General features: G+C 37.7%; 1 long non-coding RNA gene across 1 annotated transcript; it reads right to left on the bottom strand.

Annotated features, from left to right (window-relative positions):
- Positions 1-2,183: 2,183 nt before the first annotated feature.
- On the bottom strand, positions 2,184-8,911 carry LOC121071887. Its single transcript, XR_005820839.1, has 3 exons — positions 8,855-8,911; positions 2,976-3,038; positions 2,184-2,225 (listed from the first exon to the last, which is right to left on the bottom strand). It is a non-coding gene; the product is annotated as an uncharacterized LOC121071887 (long non-coding RNA).
- Positions 8,912-15,442: the final 6,531 nt, after the last annotated feature.

Here is a 15,442-nt window from a genome sequence, read left to right as displayed (position 1 = left end):
GTCAAGTGACAAGTGATTTCATTTCCAATTAAAGCTCTTGTAATCATGCATTAGCAGGTACCTTTTAGTTGCAGCACTCACGGGTATAAACCAAACCAGTTTCTTACAAATAAAAACACAATCTATTCTAACCATACAAAGGACTTGCATCTGAACCTGCACAAATTGTTTCCTCCCAAGATTACAAATGAAAATAATTTGTGCCTAAGAGTCGTTTTTAGAAATCTGTTATGATTTTAATCAAATTCACTCACCCCCAAATACTACAACATGAAACTAATCATTTGCTTTGTAAGTTTGCAGAGACACTACAGAAGTTCCAACAGCTACCGGAAAAATGTTGCAGCCTCTGACTTTTTAATAAAGTTGCTGCAGCCAAGGTTTACTATAAATTGATGATTTAGGTGGATTAGATGTTAATATGCAGCCTGATATATTATTCATTAGACTGAGTCACAGACCTAATTAGAAACATGACATGAAAAGCTTTTGAGTCCACAGTCTGAATTCTCCCTGACATGAAAGATTTGACATGTGAATAAATTTTCACTTACTGAGAGAAGAGAGATAAATGACCTTTTACATCTAAATGTAAAAATGTCATGTTGGAGATGCATCACTTGCCTTCCTGAGATTTTGGGAAAAACGGGAGCAGTATCCAGTTTGATATAAGAGGATTCCTTCAGAAACTTGAAGTATTTACAACACCACCCATCTCTACGTGCTTGCAAAATGTCTGTTCCATTCTCCTGTCCAGTCACAGACATTAAATAAAAACATATAATCCTCTGCCAGACAAACTTTTCAGGAGCTTCATTAAAATGGCCTAGAAACAGGCCTCCTTCACACAGCTAAGCAAAGCTATGTCGTAACTACACAGCCCTAAATACCTGCATATACCAGTTTGTGTAATGTCAACTTTCCAGGCTTAATTGATGATTAATCTTAGAGAATTGTTACTCAACTCTTTTGGCCAGAAATACTGTGTTAGTGAAATTAGTAAGAATAGATTCAGACAACAGCAGAAGGGAGCTGCTGTTCAATTAATGATACTGACTAGCAGTGGTCAATAAGTACCTAGGAAAGCGTTTGTAACACTTCATATTAGGGGACTATTTTGTGCAGTGAATTAATTCAGTAATAATTTTTTTCTTGTGGCATATGACAAAACCCAACTTGCTATAACACCAAGTGAAGTTGGTAAGGTAGCATAACCCTTAATTATTTGCCTTCCTAAGGACTACCTTTTTTTTTTTTTTTTTTTTTTTTGAAATCAGGACTGACTTTAAGAGCCCATTTTCCCACACTTGCCTATTTCAGTGCATATCAATGTGTTTAGGATGCCAAATATTGTTTTGAGAAATATTATTGCTGTTAAGTGATTTATTTTTTGCAAATTTGGGTTAATTATTTCTTACCTTGGTACATAGAAGTTTGATAATTTAATTTCTACTATAATTCTTTAAATCCTCTATTCATATGCTAGGTATTATCTTATGCAGAATGAGACCAAGTCTCAGATATAGAAAAAAATGAAGGTATCACTGGATACATCTGAAATAAATATGGTCTGCCAGGCATAGAGAGAATATGATGAGAATATGATGAGAAACACTTTCTTCAGTTTACAAAACAAACCACCATGATATACTAATTAGCTGACAACATGGAAGAAAGTACTTTAAAAAGAGAAATTAAACTTAGACAGAAATTAGTGTCTGAAACTTGCAATCTCTCTCTCTCTCTATATATATATATATATTCCCAGCCAACATTGATCTGAACCTGGTAAAGCCAAAGGATAACCCAACATAATCAAGGCTTCTGAGTCCATGAAAACAATCTGAAGTGAAGCAACTGAAAGCTTTTTCCAGACTTGACAACATTGAGAAATACAACAGCACAGAGCAAGAAAAGTCATTATTAATAAACACAGCCAACAGATTGTAGTCAGATGTCTTTGTATGAGGGCAATACTGAAGGAGATAAGAAGGAAGAGGTCAGAATGTACTAGTTTCCAAAATTAATAATTCATTAACATTTCATTTGAGATCTATTATGAAAAAGTCAGAAGAGGAATAGAATAATTCTTAGCTTCAATGATCTCAGTGTCCTGATTTGTACAAGATCAGCTCCTAAGCCATCTGTAAGATTTACATTCACAACCAAACTTGCTTCACTTACCTCAAGTTGTTTATGGTTTTCCAGCTTGCAGGAAACAAACACTGTGACAAGGATAAAGGACTATTTACTTCTGAGTTATTTTAAAATAGTATTATGTTTTAGACTTGCTGCCAAATAGCTTCTGTTGGTGGTACCATTCATTGTAGTCTGAATGCACCAAACAGCAAAAAGTGCCAACTGAGTAGAAGCTACAAGCAAGCAGTCACTGTCTCAAAATATAACTATGCCACCTGGCCTTTTGAAATTTGTAGCTGTTTCTAATAAAGCACTAACTAATGCTTTTCATAATCTGCCATTGTTCAGCAATATGTTCGTTTTCATCTCTAGTGAAAACTTTTTCAATCAATGTAATTCACATTCCAGAAGAAAACATGGAAAAGATTAGAGGTAGCTAATTTTTTGATTTATAAATCAGATTAAAGCTTCAACCACTGTTGTAGAGGTTACTAGTATGTTCATGGTCCAGATAAATAGTTAAACAAATTGAAAACCCATATTTATAAAGATAAATAGCTTAACTAAAGAAAGATCATGAAAACAAAAAGAACACAAAGCAAATCAAAGAGCACAGTCTTGACAACTTAAGCCTTATGAGCCCAATTTCAAAGCCTGTCATTTACCTATAACATATTCACCAAATGTAACTCCCCCAAAGGACATAACTCTTCATAAGTCTTACTGAAGATAAAATGAGCAACTCACACCCTTGACATTGTCAGTGACAGAAAATATACCTCTACGTGCCACTGTTCAGATGTGTATTTATTCTAGAGAGGGAGCTCTTCTCTTACCGTACATGAAAGAGCAGATCCTTTATATTCTTCTCAGCTGAGTTGACACTCCATTGGTTAAAGCTAGGGAATGGAAAAAGATAAAAAAACATTTTAGGAAAGGGATTTTCACAAGTTTTCTTAGCCTGATATGTTTATACAGGACTTACAAGAAATAATCATAAGACAAAGGTTTAATTCCGACGGAGGTTGCCTATGTTATGGCTATTTCAAATTAAATCTAAAAAACTAACAGCTGATGCCAATGTACCATAAGTCATTACACTAGAAGAATATGGCAAAGATGAGGCAGAGTCTGGTGCTTTTCTATTTCTTTCTCCCAGTAGCCCGTTATTCTCTTAACAGAGAATTAGGAAGTGAAAGAGAGCTAAGAAGGTCAGACATGTAGTATGATGAGCCTGCCCTATCAGAAAAAGTTTTCTACCTCTGCTCCTATACATGTTTTTGAGTTTCCTTTTTTTCCCCCCCCCTCTACTTCTTCTACACTTCTATGCTTGAGTGGTACAAGACAGTCAAACCTCAGGATACAATATTGACACCAAGGCTTTTATCAGAAGCACAGTTTGTACCTGCAGTAATCAAATACATATTCCTGCTGATGGAGCGTGATGCTGTAGCACAGTGCTTGGAGATTGTATATTTTTAAAATTACTAACAACTAGGCATTTTCAAGGAAAGAAGGATTCCTACAGTAGTCCTATCAAATACAAGAACAATATTTTTACTGTATTTCATAAATAGTATGCTAGAGGAAGGAAATAAGATAATAGCATAGTCAGTACGAATGCAACCATTTCACATTTTCATAGTGACTCTAAGTAGTGGATAAGCCTAAAACCATAATATGTCATTACTATTTTTAGAAGTGGCAGGACTGATAACTCAAAGTTATACAGTAAATAAAGCATGTAAACACTGGTTAAAACAAAAGTTTTGCCTGTAGCATTGTGATGACAAATGCTAGTAAGAATATTTCAGACCTACTGACTAATGAATGAATGTGAGTAATCCATTGGTAGTTTCTACACTTTCAAATCCCATCCAGTGCAGTAATTAATAGATGCTTAATAAGATGCCACATGTTGTCTCACCCAAATTCACCCCAGCACCCCCTACTAATTTCATTCCCCATGTAGTGATCTCTTTCAAAAAACAGCAATATACTCAAGTCAATAGGACTACCCATTCTGTAAAAGGAAAGAATCTAGACTGAAGATGTAAAGTACCTGTTTAATAAACCAAGCAAAGTTTGGGAGAGATTCCTGAATACAGTCAGCTCTAATGGAGACATTAAGTTAAACAGTGAAAGGAATAACTGCTATCAAATAACATTGATCTATTGTAAAGAAAATATAATCTATTTACAGAACAAGCATAACAGCAACTAAGCTCAGTGTTTGACTCAAAAACAAATAGTATCAGTGTTTTAACTGAAGTATTCAATCTTCCTTTGAGACAGTAACAATAATATTGTTAGAAGATTTATATTTTTGGCTTTCTAGTTCTGCTTTTCAGATAGCTACTATGGTCATCTGTAACAATCCAGCTAGTTATTAAGGAAGCAATCAATGTTCAGAGAGATACAAAAGTCATTCCCCTCTCCTTCCTCTGCTAAGGAAACAGGAAACATTCCAGATAAGAATTTAGGGATGCAACTAATTTAACAGTTCAATTCAGTGTTTTGTGAAGAGGTTTTAGTTTGGAAATTATGAACTGAACAAGCTACTGAGAAAATTCAGACTTTTAGATGCAGATTTAACATCACGCCCCTAAGATGATGCATTCTGCTACAAAGTAAGCCATTTAAATAAATGGGTTCCAATCTCCCCTTTTCCAGATTTCTATTGCTGTTAAATTATAAGATTAAACAATCTGATTTACCAGTTTAGTGAAAAAAAGTTTCTACAGCAAATTATTCTAATCTCTTGTTAACAGTTCGCTTATATTTAAACACACCATTTCCCTGATTACCAGATGTAACCAAGATTCCCAGAAGTCCTTATATCTTGGAACTTTTACTAGAATTATCAGTCAACATCAACACAGTATCTGCTGCAGAATGCATACGAGGCGTTTCAATATGATAACATCACCCCAGACTGCATTTGCCTTTAATTTATTCAAATCAATTTAATCCCAAAGCTTTTATACCGCAGAAGTAGAATATGCTCCCTTGCACGTACTTAAATGATAATGTTATATTTGACTTCAGAGTACTATATTAAACACTTGTATATCATGATATATCAGGCTTTCATCTGTGATCATTTTCCTTTCATGTTAATACTTCTTTCAACACACAGCAGCATTCACGTATGGCTCAGGCTCCCATAAAGCTGAGCTTGGCAGGAACTAAGGGTAGTACAGCGAGGTCGCAGCCATCTGTCAGGACAACTGGCCATACATTCAAACAACAACAAAACAAAAACGATTAGAAGTCATTGGCCTGGTTACCGGTAAGACCAGAAGAAAATAACTACCAAATATGACACCCAGGAAACAAGCTTGTTGGAGACAGGGCTAGTTCCTCATTCTCCTGTAATGTGCCTTTGAGAGGCAATATTGGGTTTCAAGAGCTGTCTTTCAGTGACTGGAGTTTGCCAGAGACCATGTCGAACACTCACCATAGTCTACTTGAGTTATCAGTTCATAACCTCAAGTTTCTAAGTTGCGATAGCTCATGAGACATTTCCTATGATCAGTCATTCAGATATATCCACGAAGACGATCCAGAGATTTACTGAGGACATGGAATGGTTCAGAAAGAAAACTAAAGAACTACGCAGAAACACCTAGTTTGGACCACCATTTGTGCTTTTATTGCATTCTAATTAACCATCTCATGGCCACTGCAAGATACAGTTAGTAGTCCATTCAGGTTTTTCAACCTTATCACTGAAAGCATGAAATTCTTCCTTTTTTTTTTTTTTTTCATCCCAGGTGAATCATATATGCTTAATATTTGAAAACACTTTCTTGGTTGATCAGAATAAAGGTATATTTAAGCATAGTCACAAGCATTTTATAAATATATAAAATGCCCATCAATTACTAGATTAATTCCCAAGTTTATTTTTTATCTTCTGCTCTTGCAGTTATTGTTGCCTTAATTTATATTCTGTTATTACTTGTAACACAGAGTGACCCCATCTCACTACAGTGCAATAATAAAGCAAATACTACCTAAGGGATTAAGAGTGCATCCCCCAGTATCTTCCACAATGATGAAAAGTAAACATTTCAAGGACTTGAGCAATTAACTTTTCTTAATAGGAAAGAAAAGAAAAATAAAAGAAAAAGCTTGGAAGATGTCACGAATTCTAGCTCAAATACAGAGCTCGCTAAGGGCTTCTAGATAAAGCCAAAGAAACACAAGCACTGTCACCTTATCAGCCTATGAGCAGTATCCCTCCTGAACAGAGATTTAGATCAGCTGGCTTAATGACAGGAAGGGTGAACACCATGACCAATTTTAACTGTATTTTCTATAAAGAAGAACACTGTCTTTGTTCTAGACAGCACCAACCAAACATATGCTCTTTTATATATAGCTATCGTACCATTTAGGTATCCTGACTACAGAATTAACAGAGCTAAGGTCTATTTAGTATCACTTGACAGTGAATCTTCAGATCAGAGATAAAAATGCAAGTACTTAAGCAATTAACTGCAAGAGAATAGGAAGATGATTTTTATTTTACAGGAAGGATTAAGTGGGAAGTAATAGAAGTTAGCTTTCTATAGAGGCAGCTCTCAACTAACAAACTCTGAAGATAGCACCACAAGCTAAAAACAAATATGAAATCTGGTTGTGTTGCATGCCACCAATAGCATGTGAAACTGCTATAGCAAAATATCATGGAGACTATTTCTTCTCTTGTTTCTCTGAGTTCCAGAGAAAACCTTGCTTAAAGCCTGGCTTGCCCCATAGGTAGTTACATTAATGCTAACAACACTGACCAACAGAAATGACTGCAATCATGCTACTACGATCTTCTACTGCAGAGAAGGGCAATCATGCAGATGAGTTTCCTGTCAAATTGCTATCTAATTTTAGTAATGTCCATCCAGCCTGGATATCATTACTTTGTATTTTTGTTTCTAAGTCATCACAGAACTGATAGCTGCAAGTAGAAAAGAAAGAAACAATGAGAATGGTCCTTGGGTAATAAGGAAAAGAAAACTCCTGGGCTGTCAGGAACTAGAAATAGCAGATACTACCTCTATCAGCTGTATTTTTCTTCTTCTCCACCAGTGCCCATTCCAGGCATCCCGTTACTGTGATTTAGGATTTTGCAGGCTCAAATACAGGAGGCAGCAAATTTAAGAGGCCTACAAGAAATAAACCTTACCAGACCTTTCCCACCCTCCCCAACATAAAGTGTAAAATGAGAAGGACTACAAAATTTTTGTAAGCCTAATTTTAGAACAATACAGTATTAGCTGTAGATTCAAAAATGCAAGGGAGAATGTTTCTGTCAAAACAGATGCTCCGTGTCTGTCTTTTTAAAGGGGAGAGCAATGGAGAAGCAGCAGGGAAATGCTCCTGAAAGTGTCTTTTAACACCAAGTAAAGAGACAAGTTAGCCATCTGAAAAGCAAAGAACAATTTCTTTTACAGATCATAAGATGTATTAAGCAGGGCTACATCCTTGGGTTTCTGCTCTTAACCAGCAGCAACGTACTTACTTGTGGTCATGAGGACAGTAATTGCTCTTGGATGTTTTTGAGACAGTTTCTAAACAGAATAGGGGGAGACTGTATTAAATACACTTGATCACATCTTTTATGAAACCTGCACATGTAACTATAAAACAAGACTATGTAGTTGCTGTCCTAAATGCAACATTTTCCAACAGAAGAACATTTTCCAAATCCAACATTTATCTCCATCAGAGATACACTCTCAAAGGAACACATTTCTTCCTGAGACACCATACACTTTTTAAATTCAAGCTTTTGCAAGCTTTAACATTACAATCAGACTATCCAGGCTTTTTGTTAAATAACTAGGTTTGTAATCAAACAAAAAAAAATCAAAAGGAATGAATTTTAGTTGGGACAAGTCCTGTTTTCTGTAGCATTAGAACCTCAAATGCAACTCGGGAAGGTGAAAGCTTGTGGTTGAAAGGTGTCCTGAAGATGCACACCAGCAGCTAAGGGCTAGATGTTTCAGTTGTTAGGACACCTGCAGGTGGTGACAGTTACTTGGCAACAGTGCAGAGCACAAGGGAGGTCAGAGGCAAGAGCTCTTGGTGTTTCCACCAGCACCTAGGCCAGTTAAACACGCCCCCCCACACACACCCCTGGCTGAAAGACTTATGCTCCCTCCCTACCCATTCTCTCACCATAGTACCTCCAAGTTTCACATCCCCAAGCCCTCAGCCAGGCAACCAGAGGACTTCCCACCTCCACAGGCATTAACAACCTGCACCAAGTGAGATGCTGATGTTAATTAACAGGTGGGCATCTCCCTATCCAAGGCAGGTGCGGGCTCCTGACAGCCTGGAGAATATTTCAATTCAGAAGTGCAGAAGAACAACAGGAAGAGAAATTATACAGCTTTTCCAAATAATTTTAAACTAGTAGAAGAGATATTAAGTTACAGAAAGACTATGAACATGGAAGACAGGAAGAAAAATTGGAAGATGACAATAGGAAGCATGGCAAAGAAGTGTGGCAAGGATAAAGGATTCAAAGACAGATAAGAGGGGATTATAATCTTTGTAAGCTGATGAGGGAAAATGACTTGCATATTCGAGTTCACCATCCTGACTTGCATGCCTTCATTCCACTTCTCATAAATCCAATAAGATTCACTTCCTGGAACAGCTTCCAGGTCTCCATCCCCAGACTCACCTCCTCTCCAGCACTCCACACCTGAAGAGAGAGCTACAGACATATCAGGGACTCCCTTCGTAGCCAGCAGCATTCAAGGCAGCCAGAGAGCATCAAGAAAGTGGCAGCATGCAGCGTCCAGGAAAAAACATTTTTAGGAAATAGGAAGAAGGAAATATTGATTAAAGGTCACATCTATTCTGAGTTTTATGCTTTCAGCTGCATGTTCCTTTCCTACTAAAAGAAGCACCTGAGAAAAGCTTGCCAAAAAAAAAAGAGAAAGAAAAGAATGGGGTGGGGGTGGGTGGAAGCCATCATAACAAAAATATATTCCTATATAAGAAGAGAAGCTGATTCAGCTGTCACCAGACTACAGAGAGTGGTTTCATTACCAAAGAACGAGATATAACTTCTCCCCCTACACTTAGGCATTGTAATAATAAAAGGACCCTGTAAAACCACTGCAGTAAATTAGGAAGTTAGAAAAAATACACAGGGGACAGGTTAATGGCATTTATATATATTTTTGGGAAGAAGAACAATTACAAATTGCATCTCAGCACATGCCCAATACTTAGTATAACCTTAAACACTAATAAATTCAAACACAACAGATCACTGATGCTCCTACCTGCTACTTTCCATACACAGCAAAGGGCAGCAGCAAGTACAGCTCTGTTTTCCTGTGGCTGTTAACACTGCACTGCAGTTATTCCAGCCACACCAGCACTAGAGTGGCTCCAGGTTATACAGCCAGTGCCTGAGACAGGCATGGAAGTGCATTGCCTCCCAGGTAAGGACAGCTCAATACTCTTCTGCAACTTCTCTACCTTCTCCAGGAGGAAAACAAGTAGTACCAATATCCATGCCTCTTAAAACCTTCACTTAACAGATTAGAAGAGCTGACAGCTACAGACTCCTCAAAAAGCCTGTTAATAAGATGCACCCCACACTCCCAGGACCAGCCAGCCCTAGCTGCCCCTCATCTCCTTTTGTCACCTCCAGCTAGCACCCCACACTCCTAATCAGGTCCTCTCTGTCCCAGGGCACAGCACATGCTTGAAGAAACAATTTCTAGAATTAGAGTTTTCTTCTTAAATTCCTTTAGTCTATGAGTTGTGATGGTAGTTTTTTGTTGTTTTGGTTTGCTTTTTTGTTTGGTTGGTTGGTTTTGCTGAGAAGTAAAAGAGGAGAAATTTACCCGTCTTATTCCTCTTCTGCAAGCCAGCCTACTTCTCTATCTCTGAGATAACCGTGAGCATAGCAAAAACCTTCTTAAAATCTAGTCCTGCTTGTCCAGGATCAGTAGCCAGACTCCTTCTCAACCCACTGAATGAAGCTGTGACCTTGAGACTGTACATTTGCCACACAGGAACACTTGCACAAGGTATAAATGCTTCCTTTGCACCAGCTCTGCTTCTGCACTGTGGTGCCCATACATTCAAAATAATGACACGAGATACAGAGCTGCACTTAAGCACCTAACAAATATGAATGTGCACTAGAGTATATAACTGAAATTCTGCCTCTAGACAGCTTCCTCCCCAAAAGATTTTTATCTATAAAAATGATACGTGGTTCCTACACACCTGGGGAAGACTTTTTTTTTTTTTAAAAAAAAAAGGAAACCAAATTCCATATGAAGATGCTTGATGAGCTAGATGAATGTTATTATCTACCATCTTGCAATTTATCCTTTGAATTTTATTGGCAGTGGTGGTGGCTACAAGACAGCAGAGACACAATCAGACACAAGCATGGTACATATACCCAGATTTCTTCACTTTCTATATTAGGTTTTGCGATTTCCATTGTGAAAGTAATAAACTGACACTTTTGTGTAGCTATGTGAATAAATGCTCATTTTTTTTGTTAGTTAAAGCATAATATTACTGCCCAGAGAGCAACAACATACTGGCCAGAAATGTGCTCATTTATTTGTAATACTGACAAGTAAGGCTGCAATCCTTTGTTGTGCAGGTGACTGAGCCCTGGCACAGGCTGCTCAGAGGTCGTACAGTCTCCTCCTTGGAGATCTTCTGAAGCTGCCTGAACATGGTCCTGGGCACCCCTGTTCTGGGTGGCCTTGGTGCAGCAGGAGTTGGGCCAGCTCTCTCCAGAGGTCCCCTCTAGCCTCAGGCATTTTAAAAAGTGATTCCGTAAAAGGAGAGCAGAATGGGCAGCAGCATTGTTTACTCATACTTCTGTTACGTGGAAATCTTGTGTTTTTGTTTTGTTTTGTTTTTATGTGTTAAATGCTTGTAATGTTGAAGTTTTCTTCTCAGAAAATAAAGGGAGAAATAGGGCAAATTCAGTCACCTGAAGTCATGTACGACAGTTTGTAGAGGTAAATCAAAGACACAAGAAAAGCTTTTCTGTGTGAAGAGCATCAGAGAAAATTAAGAGAGATATTGACAAGAGTATCAACACAGTAGAAATGAAAAGTATCTGCACCGTAATGGAGGCTATACAAAATCAGGCTCTGTATCAAGAGAACACAATTCATATTACTGTGGCTAGGTATCATGTATTGAGATCTTACTAAAATATATAATTCAGCATTTCTAACTGCATTCTGAGCCAGACTCAAAAGGAGGTGGGGACACCAGAAAAAGAAGGATTTTTCAAAAATATCATTAGTATATTAGTGAAAGTATTAAACCCTACATTTAGTAAAAATTTGGCTGCGGTACACTTTCAGAAGTACTACTGTGGCACTGGAAGAAGTCTTCTCCCAGTCACTAGTTAGCAGACCAGGCAGTATGATCCAGACCAGGGCCTGTCCCCAGCAGAGGTGCCTGCTGGCCACGCTCCCAGGCCAGGTGGTAACATGGCCCTGGCTGGGAGGTTGCCTTTGCTGCTCCCCAGCACCAAGCAGCTGGGGACACCAGTCAGAAACAGTTGGCTGATTTTGTTTGGTAATAGTGGTGGAAAGGGCCACATTTCTATTTCCAAAGTGCAAAAGCAAAAGAAACAAGGTTTGTGACAGTAGTGACTTCAAAGCATGCTGCAAACAATTTCATCTGCCATGCTGAAGGGAAAAATGGGATCGAAGAAACAGAAGGAGCAGGGAAACAGAGCTACAGAGCAGTCTAGAGAATAAAACAAGGCTTGAATAGCCTGAAAACATATAGTCTCACAGCTTGTTAAGCACATATCCTGAAAAGAAATGCTTGGAATCAGTTTGTATTATTGTTTGCTTATTTTTAATTTTCTGGCCTCATGATAGCTGAATGATGCAATCCATCTTTTTTTTTTTCTCTTATCTAAGACAATCTAGATTGTCACTTCTTTTTTTTTTTTTTTTTTTTTTTTTTTTGTGCTCTACACTGTGATAGTTAAACTACTTATCATACAACAAAAATCCTTATACGCTCTGCTTGCATTGACGAAACCTGTGGCAGCTGTGTTGTGATCATTGTGTGCCCCTAAAAGCCTCCAGCCAGTTTGACGTGGATTGGCAATATCTGACTTCGAAGGACTGGTGGTAACGAGGGGTGGAGGAATCAATTCTTCATTGCTCAGTAAGAAGGAAAATAGAAGTACTGAGCTGGGTCTAGACTACTTCTGCCACTATGGATTTACTGCACATTGTGATACAATTATCTATAGGCAGGAATTCTGCTTGCTGATGAAAAACAGCAGCAGAGGGCTGAGTAAACCACCCCTAGTGCTGAAGGACAATGGATTAACCATTGCAAGGATTTCACTCCACGATAGGGTAAATAAACAAATTGCAGGTAAAATAAATCTACACGCGTCTGTGTTGAGAGAATCTGACTGACTTGGCGTATGCATGTTGTGTGCATAAGAATCTCTAACCAAACACTGAATTCTAATTGACTTTCACAAGTCAATTCATAGTGGATTTCACAAAGGCAGTTGTCAATGCTCTATGGTTGAACAGCTTACTGAATTAGGAGGAAGTCACTCGCTATTCTGAGCAGCCTGCATTCTACAAGTTCTGGTGAAACAGCTAAAAATCCCATCATATATGACTTAGCAGGAAAAGGGTTTATAAAAATTCCATTGTAAATAGGAGCACATTGTGCTGATTTTACTGTCATTGTTCTATGAAATTAGGATGACTTTTATAAATAATGAGTAAGTGATTTTTTGTTTATTGAACAAATTATTTTTTTCTTTACAAATGGCCTCATGGATTAAACACTGTTTATATATTTTAGAAATCTGTGGTAGAGCTGTAAAGAATTCTGCTTAAATCACCATAAGTGATGGATAAATTGCCTCTAAAATGTTTAAATCGCATCTAGCTCATGACACAGGAATTCTGTGAGAAGAGGCTAACTACAAATTTTCAGATTTGGAATATTCTGGAGTTGTGAATAATACATGAACATTTTAATGCTTATCTTCTGCTGAGGACCCAGCTCACCTACTCAGTGTTTGGGGTTATTTGGCAGGACATCCAGCTCAGCAGCTTGCTTCATTCAGTAGTTGTTTCCAAGCACGTTAAAGAACACCAGCTGTGATGGTCATTTTTTAATCCCCCTGTCTCCACAGTTAAATTATTTAAACAAATAATATAGATTTGAGACAAGATGAAGAAAATATGTTTAAAGAAGTTCTCAAAATGGCTAGGTGAAACATAAATGGCCAGTGATAGAGTGGAGGTCAAACTGGGCGATACAAATGTTAGCTTTTTGCTATGCAAGCATGAGTCTGTCATTCAGAAAATTCGTTATCAGGGAAGAAAGAAATTCCATAAAGGAAAGAAGAACTTACAACAGTGCAAACTGGCACAGTTCATTTTGCAAGTCAGTATAGCCTTGAATCATTTTTCTCTATTTCATATTGGATGCTCTCATTTGTGCTGTCTTTTCACTAACTCATCCACAAACGGTGTAGACCCTGCACAGTTTACATCAACTAATCCCTCAGGCTTGGGAATACTGCAGAGAACGATACACATCACAGATCCCTTTATGCTTTCATGATATACATCTTTGATATGCATTATTATGACACACAATAAACCTCACTTTAGTGTAGTCACGCAGATAGAGCACGTCATCAGTCACTGAAAAGTGGGCCTGTGGGTATTTAAGGCTGAGTAGGTGGGTGTTTTATTTATGACATGAATATGACAACTCTTTTAATGTAGAAGCTGAATGCAGTAAATGCTGTTCCACCACTAACAATTGTATGCTTTTATATAATGCAAAGGCAAAATAATATTTTTTCTATAGTATTTGTTTTTAAAAATAATCCTCTATATTTTACTGAGTAACTTGCTGGATACTGAAAGCCATGAAGATTTTTTCAAATGTTTTCTTTGAGGAGGTCTAACAACATGGTTAATATCCTTTAACTATTTTCTCCATGTAAGATTTCATTCAATTTTTTGCTATCCAATCTCATTCAATTTGTTTTCATCAGGTACCAGCTTGCTGTCCAGCAAGCCAATCTCATTCCATATTGATTTGTGGTGAGACAAAAGGATAGAAGAAAGCAAAAAGAAAAGAAAAAGAATGGTAGCCAAAAAAAAAAAAAAAAAGAGAAGCACCTTGACCTCTATTCCTTCCATTCTGTGGCAGTCTAGCTAGTCTGAAAAAATAAGTGCAGTGCTATATTTGTAAGGAATTCCTCTGACAGAACTGGTACAAATTTATTTGTGCCCCCACCTCCATATAATAGCTGCTTGCCAGGTTTGGTTAGTTAATGTTGTGTGACAGCAGTTATGAGTCAGCAGAAAATAATTTTTAGTGCACACTTGAAAAATCCACACGATCAATAGCTAGGGGAAGAACGCAAATGTGTAGCGTGTTTGTTTGCCTCTCCTTTATAAAGTACCTCATTACTGATCCCCTCTGAGCTCAAACATTCAGACCACAAGTATTTTCAAAATGGTTTGAGCCTGTGTCGTATCTGTTTATACACTGTCAGTAAAATGCTGTTGCTGTACTAAGGATGAGTGATTTTCAACACCGTTCTTATTGAATATCTCTGCAAAAATAAAGTCTCTGATCATCTGAGATACTGAAATGCTCAGACTGTCTCAGCTCTTGAGGGTAGCTATGTTACAACATGTCAGAAACATGTTTAACATTTGAGGGCTCACAACAAGCACCGTTTGGAATCAGTGGAAATATGTAATGGGATAACAGAGAGCTATGGTATGAGAGCTAAGATAAACAGACATCCTCATTACAATTGCAAGTAACCTATGCACAGAAAGTCTAATGTGGACAGAAATTGAAACAATTCTCTTGTGTATAGTTCACTTTAGCAAAAGATCATTTAGCAGAAAGATACATTGTCAGGAGTCAGCTCTTTTCTCCTTCTGTTGTGTGAGCTATGTCAGTCTTCCGTTGAACAGCCATCCATCCAATCAGCTTTCCAGACAGAACTTCCTAAGGTGGTGAAAATCTGTACCTGATTTATAGATCACAAAATCAGTCTGACTCAGCTTTGAAGCTGACCTGACAATATTTGTCAGTGCATGGAAGGAAGCTACAGAGCAGCACTAAACCAACAGAAACATTGCTGAGAAACACCAGTGCTGTTCTCGCCTGTGGGATGCTGCTGAACATTGCCAAAAAAGTAACAGACCAGAAAATGGGGACCACAAGCAAATAGGAAACCCGTAGTTTAAATTGTTCATATTTG

Source organism: Cygnus olor, chromosome 6 (assembly GCF_009769625.2).
Source record: "Cygnus olor isolate bCygOlo1 chromosome 6, bCygOlo1.pri.v2, whole genome shotgun sequence".
NCBI lineage: Eukaryota > Metazoa > Chordata > Aves > Anseriformes > Anatidae > Cygnus > Cygnus olor.
Note: the sequence above shows the minus strand (reverse complement) of the source record. Positions and strands in the feature narration are given on the sequence as shown.